Source organism: Gossypium raimondii, chromosome 4, assembly GCF_025698545.1.
Source record: "Gossypium raimondii isolate GPD5lz chromosome 4, ASM2569854v1, whole genome shotgun sequence".
NCBI classification, from domain to species: domain Eukaryota; kingdom Viridiplantae; phylum Streptophyta; class Magnoliopsida; order Malvales; family Malvaceae; genus Gossypium; species Gossypium raimondii.
This window is the reverse complement of record NC_068568.1, coordinates 33,278,411-33,285,480: the sequence shown is the minus strand read 5'-3', so window position 1 is coordinate 33,285,480 and position 7,070 is coordinate 33,278,411. Positions and strand designations below refer to the sequence as shown.

Below are 7,070 nucleotides of genomic sequence, written 5' to 3'. Positions count from 1 at the left end.
AATTGAACTAATTAGTCTAAATATAAACAATCTAAATTATTCAATTTCAGGCTAAATTTACAATTAAAACAAACAATCTAAGTGTATGCTCCTAATCAATCACTTGTATTTCTACAAGCTCAAGCACGTAGCATACATGCAATTAAAAATTAAAAACTAAAAACGAAAGAAAATAAAATACTATAACGAAAAAATTGAAAATTTTCCTGAGTCACCCCCACACTTTAATAGGTATAATATCCCTAATGTGTAATTGAAAATAAAAAGGAAAGATGTCTCAACTGGTGTGATACGTGCAACTCAATTGGTGGGACTACTCCTTTCAATTTTGGCTCACAATGGTAGTATCGTCAAAAACTGTGGGGCTCCTACAAAGAAAAATTAAAAACACACAAATATATATAGAAAACACTAACTCCTAACTAATGAAAAACTAAAAAAAATAAAAATCATCCCAAAATAAAAATAGAGTAAAAAATCCAAATATAAAGATTAAAAATGTTCAGAATTAGTCGAAATCATGATCCAACTCCTCCACTAGCTTCCAAATTCTCCTATTCTTTTGCTTGACGTGATTGTCCTTACTATTGTTGATTGGTATCAATATGCGATTATTTTTCTTCCTTATTGTTGATTCCTTCATGTTATTATCATGAGTAGTGTTGCCTTGCATTGTAGTATGCCTACCACTCGATGTTGACCTTTCAACTACGCTCCTCATTTGGTTTGTCTCATTCTTATTCGCAGTTGTAGTTTTGAATAGTTGCGAGTATGGTTCCATCCACAGAGGAGTTTTTATGCCATACCTTTGAGCATAGTGTTCCACAATTTGTTTAATGTAGGCAATACCTTGTACCATATATTCTAGATGTGCTCGAATGTCACCTTCCCTTGATGTAGCTTGCTCATCATTCTTATCGATATCTTGCAATTGATTTGTGGGCCTTACGTTCTTTGAGAAGTTTTCACTTGAGGTGGCTATGGCCATTGGAAATCTTTAATCCCATATTTCTTAGCTATTCGGGTTGTCAATTTCCCAAGTTCGGTTGCATGCAGTTTGATATTCTAAGTATTGTTGTATTTGCACAATCGTTTATTCCAATGTCTACTTCTTTGGATGTGATATGGTAGTTCTTGATTGTATTGTGTCCATGTTTGGTTTGAATGGCTCAGATTTTTCGTATTTGCTTCGTCTTGCTGCCCTTTGATGTTATTTCATAAATAACTGATTTATTCTCCGTTTGGGAGGGGAAGATAACTATCTTTGGAAGAATATTTAATATTGATGGCTTAGAGGGTATTGGCTGCTGATAAGGACATTATATAGAGGCATTCTAGGGCTGCACTTGTCGTGCATGTAACTTTCCTAACCCAACCTAGACGTTATGATCGAACCATGAAGGCTAAATTAACCATCAGAATGGCTAAGTAAACCTGCTAGTCCTTTAAAAACCCTAATCGGACTAATTTTAGGAAAAGCCGTTGTTGTCATTGTTTCAAGTTAGATTAAAACTTCTACTTATCAAGTTGTTTGTACTTAGGATTCATTTTATTTTTGATAGTAATAATTTTAGAAAACCTTGGATATTGTTGTCCTTCGGATATCATTTGTGATGTTTAAGAAAACTAGTTGCATTAACGTTTTGTTATTCAAAAATCAAATCTTTGTAATGCAGCGGAAATCGATGAATTATGTCGATTTTTCTTAAGTCAGATAACATGCAATTACCGGTTATTAAGTTTCAAAATTCCATGCAAGCATAAATCCCTAAATACGAAATTACCAAGCCACAATCCAAGTAAAAAATATTACATTCCAAAACCAAAGGAAAACTCCAATTAAATAATAAACTTAAAAATAGTATGATGTCCGGGTTGGTACTCCAAATGTCAGGTCCGATCCTAATTAAAAAGGTTACTTGAAAAGTTTAAATTTAAAACTATTAGGGTGAGCTTATGAAAGCTCAGTGTGAGTCAACAATAATCCATCATGCAATCAATTATAATAGTTAACAATCAACAACATCATTGCAATATCGAACATGGCATAACCAATTAGTATATGAGCATGTCATGTGTATGATGCATTGCAAAAGGTTTCCTACTCATCCATCCTCTACACACCATGAGTTCCCCGAAACCCGTCTACCAAACTCTAAACAATGTAAGCTAAAGCTCAATATGGATAAACCACCAATGTCAGTAATGAAGTTAAACTAGCAACAACGATGCAGCAAGCTGCTAGAAATATGGACAAGCCACCAATATCAGTAATGCAAATAAATTGCCAATAACAGTGCAAACAAGCTGCTAGTAATGTGATTAAATCGCCTAATCTCCACGGTATTCAAGGTGTAGTATACTGACTCAATATGCGGACTTTCAATGCCGTGATACTCTACATAACTCCTCTGTCAACCACAAATACCCACCCCATGCAGATGCAGTATGTCATACACTAATGAGCATATCATGTTTAACATTAGAGTTTCGATATTACAACATTCTTAACATGTGTCTTAGTAAACATAATTGGAAACACAAAAATATATAGATTTTTTCTTCACCTTTTAAGCACTAATTCATGCAAGTTCTAAGTAGTTTCTTTCAAATTTTATACTTTTATTATAAAATATTTAATTTCAACTCAATTATTGAAACATTGTGAATTTTATTTATTTTTATAATAATTTTGCATAATTTGGGTTATTTTTTACAGTTTACACAAAAGGAGAAAAATTGACTCGATAGTCACCTTCAAAGAATTAATTGACGAGGCACCTTGGGAGCTTAAGATGATGAATTAAAAGCCATGGAGGAATTAAGTTTATGCTCTTGGAATTCATCGAATCAGTTGGTTTGATTTAATTTTTATCGGGAAAAGTGTAAGCCTGAAGCAAAGAAATGAGGCCTCAATTAAGCACATGAAGAAGAAGGACAGACAAGCCCAAGAGATCAGCCTAAACCATCCCTATTTGCTGCCCAAATCAGATAAATTTGGCTGATTTTAACACTTACAAAACAACCCTTAAGCTCTCCTTAAATGTCGTTCAAACCCCTCTCCTTCTCATGCAATTAATTTCTAGCCAAAAGCTAAAAATAGCAAGTTCATTCAAACACTCCTCCGACCTAGCATGTTCATCCATGTGAAGGGGGATTCATGTTATTTTTAGCTAATTTGAGTTTCAAATTTCAAGTATAAATAGCCCATTTCACTTCCTTATTCAACACACCTTTCATCTTTCATTCATCTCTACTCCACTTCTCTCTTTCACTCTTTTGTCTTCCAGTTTCGTGTCTTTCTTCCCTTTTCCAATTTCTTCTCTTGAAAAAGAGCTAGCACACTCCTTGGTGTAGAAGCAATCAAGAATTCATGAAGGCTTTTGATCGGCAGAACAAGCAAAGAAGAAGAGGAGCGCACTAGTCTGGCTTCGGAAAATCATCAGGATTTATTTTCTAATTCCCTTCTCTTTATCTTTTTTAGTTTATTCTGTGATTATAAATATGAATACTTGTTATGTTTATGTTCCAAATTTAATTAAAATACTTAAATCTCATTCGTGTTAGATTAATTGCATTCATCCACTTAATTTCTTAAGATCATATTTTTATTTTTATAGGCCTTGATAATTTGTTCAATTAAATAAAATCATGACTATGTTACACTTGCATTATAAATTGTAAGGTAACAAATGAATTAAATTTTAATTGGATTGAAATTACAATTAAGTGACACAAGATTTAATTGGTGCGTATTTAATCTTCTAAGGTAGCTAAGGGTTAAATTTAGCGTATATATTAAACAATGTAATCCTTGCGTAACTTATAAGATTGTTGTGATTTTAAGGTAGGAATTTATTAAATCCACTTTGTCTTATACTTTCTTATGAAAATTGATGATTAACCTAGCATAGGAATATGTTTTGAAAGATTGATAAATTTAATAAGCATGTGTGTTAACAAAAGACCAAGTTGCCAAGAAATTATTCGTAACAACATGAATATAGTAATAATAATTTAAGACAAAAATAAAATTAATCTAACACATTTATGTCATATTGATTAAACTTGTTTTTAGAAATTGTGGATTTGGAATTTTATTTTCTTAGTTAATCACTTAGTTAATTTTTAGTTTTATATCACCTCTTTCAAATCAATGATTTTTCCTCACCAAATTGTTTAATTTTACATTTCATAAATATTCACTTGTACAATCCCTGTGGGTACAATAACTCGACATACTTGTCACTTTATTACTTGATAGGATTGTTTACACTTGCATATTTCCTTCCTTCCAATTTTTTGGCGCCGTTTTCGAGTGTTGTTTTAAAGACATTATTTGTAAATTGTTAATTTTGCATTTTGGTCAATTTTCTGTTTAATTTTAATTTAATTATTTTTTCTGTGATTATTTTAGGTATTTATGAGTATTGATCAAATTATCAACTTACTCTATGTAGATAATAAAATAGAATGGACTTTCAGAAAAAGGAGAAGACAAGCAACTCAAAGAAGGATGGAAGAGATGAATTTTGAAAATCAAAATCAAAACTAAGGAAATGGAGCAAATAATGCTTAAAATCCTATGCTTACTACTATTGACAGGGATAGAGCCTTAAGGCAAGATTCCGTGTCATTGTTTCATGAGCTTAATCCGAGTATTAGGAGACCCAAGATCAAGACACAATAGTTCAAAGATGAAGCCAGTTATGTTCCAGAGGCTTCAGATAGTGGGCCAGTTCAGTGGAATGCCTATTAAAGATCCTCATCTTCACCTTAGATTATTTATAGATGTGAGTAATTCCTTCAATTTAGTTGTAGTACCCGAACATGCACTAAGACTAAAGTTGTTCCTATATTCACTAAGGGACAAAGCTCGAGTCTAGTTGAACTCATTGCCACTAAATTCCTTTACCACATGGCAAGAGATAGCAAAACGCTTCCTTATGAAACATTTTTCACCTAGCAAGAATGCTAAGTTGTGGATTGAGATCACTACCATCCAACAGGTGGATGGCGAGTCCTTGTATGAGGCGTGGGAAATATTTAAAGAATTGTTACAAAAATGCCCTCATCATGGAATTCCACATTGCATCAAATTAGAGACATTCTATAATGGTTGCAATGCTCACACGAGGATGGTAGTTGAAGCTTTTGCGAATGGTGCTCTCCTATCTAAGTCTTATAATGAGACTTAAGAAATTATTGAGAGAATTGCCAACAACAATTACGATGGCTAACCAATCAAACAACTTCGAGACAAGTCGCAAGAGTACATGAAGTGGACGCCCTCAGTTCACTCGTAGATCAAGTATCTTCGATATCTTCAATACTTAAAAATTTTACTACTAATGGGTTTAACAATGTTACAGCTTAGCCACCTAATTAATTCGAGAATATTGCTTGTTTCTATTCTAGGAAGGGCACTTGTTCGAAGATTGCCCATCAAACCCAGAATCTAACTATTACATGGGTAACCAGAACTAGAATTGAGGTAGGCAGGGACCACCCAAATTTTTATAACTCATCTTGGCAAAACAACCCAATTTTTTCTTGGAGCAACCAAAGGGCTGGACCCAGTAACAGTTACACACAACCAAGATCAACCTAGCCACCTAGATTTACCCTAAAATTTCAGAAATCAACTCAAGCTGAACATTCCAATGGTTTAAAAAACTTGTTGAAGGCATACATAGTGAAAAATGATGCCTTAATCCAAATCCAAATAGCCACATTGAAAAACCGGGAGAACCAAATGGGCTCGCTTGCAACTAAACTTAGAAACCAACCACAAGGCACTCTGTCTAGTGATATGGAGAATTCAAGAAATCTAGGGAAGGATCATTGTAAAGTATTGATTATAAGGAGTGAAGAGAAGATAGAGCCCAACACTGTTTAATATGAAGAAGAGCCAATTGACACTTGAGATAAAGTGGAAGTTCAACCAAGTGTACAAAATCTAGCTTCACCAGAACCAGAATATGCAAAATCTGATAAGGTAACTTCTAACCCAGTCAATTCTGATAAACGAACATCTTTTTTAGAGGTAGAAAAATTTCCATAGTAGATGAATTGCCCAGTTCAAGTGAAGAATCCTCTACCACCCTACCCTCAATGACTTCAGGAGCAGAAACAGAAAGTCCAGTTTAAGAAGTTCCTAGACGTACTTAAGCAGCTTCACATCAACACCCTGTTGGTAGAAGCTCTTGAGAAGATGTCACACTACGTCAAATTCATGAAGAATATTTTGTCCAAAAAATAGAGACTTGGAGAATTTGAGATGGTAGCTTTGACAAAGGGGTGCAGTGCATTTCTGCTAGATCAGCTACCCCTAAAATTGAAAGATCCAGGATGTTTTACCATACCTTGTAATATCGAGGCAACTTATTATGGTAAGGCATTGTGTGACTTAGGGGAAAGCATCAACTTGATGCCCATGTCTGTGTTTCAGAAATTGGAGATAAGGAAAGTTAGACCAACTACGATTACACTTCAATTAGCAAATCGATCCTTAGCACATCTGGAAGGAAAAATCGAGGATGTATTGGTATGTGTAGACAAATTTATTTTTCCTGCTAACTTTGAAACAGATAATAAGGTGTCAATCATCTTAAGAAAGTCTTTTCTAGCAACCAAAGAGACCCTTATTGATGTGCAGAAGGGTGAGCTTACCATAGATGTTTAGGACAACTAGGTAACATTTAACGTATTTAAATCTATGTGATTTCTTGATGCAATTGATGAATGTTCTGCATTGACTGAGTTAAAGAAATTAGTTGCAAAATGGGAACTAAATTCTACTGAGGATCTATTAGAGCAAGCATTAATATCAGACCTCCAAGTAATGAGGAGGGGAGGAATATTTAAACTTGCTTGAAGCTAACAAAAAGGGATTTATTCCTCAATCTCGCTTTGAATCTTTGGAATTAGAAAGCTGAGATTATGTCCAACCAAAAGCATCGACTGAGGAGCCATCTAAATTAGAACTTAATGTACTTTCTTCACACTTAAAATATGTTTATTTAGGTGACGTTTCTACTTTGCCATGATTATTTCAGTAGAGTTAGCTA

The 7,070-nt window shown here is 33.9% G+C and overlaps 1 non-coding gene across 1 annotated transcript; it reads right to left on the bottom strand.

Annotated features, from left to right (window-relative positions):
• Positions 1-4,976: 4,976 nt before the first annotated feature.
• On the bottom strand, positions 4,977-5,083 carry LOC128040786 (small nucleolar RNA R71). Its single transcript, XR_008195592.1, has one exon. It is a non-coding gene; the product is annotated as a small nucleolar RNA R71 (small nucleolar RNA).
• Positions 5,084-7,070: the final 1,987 nt, after the last annotated feature.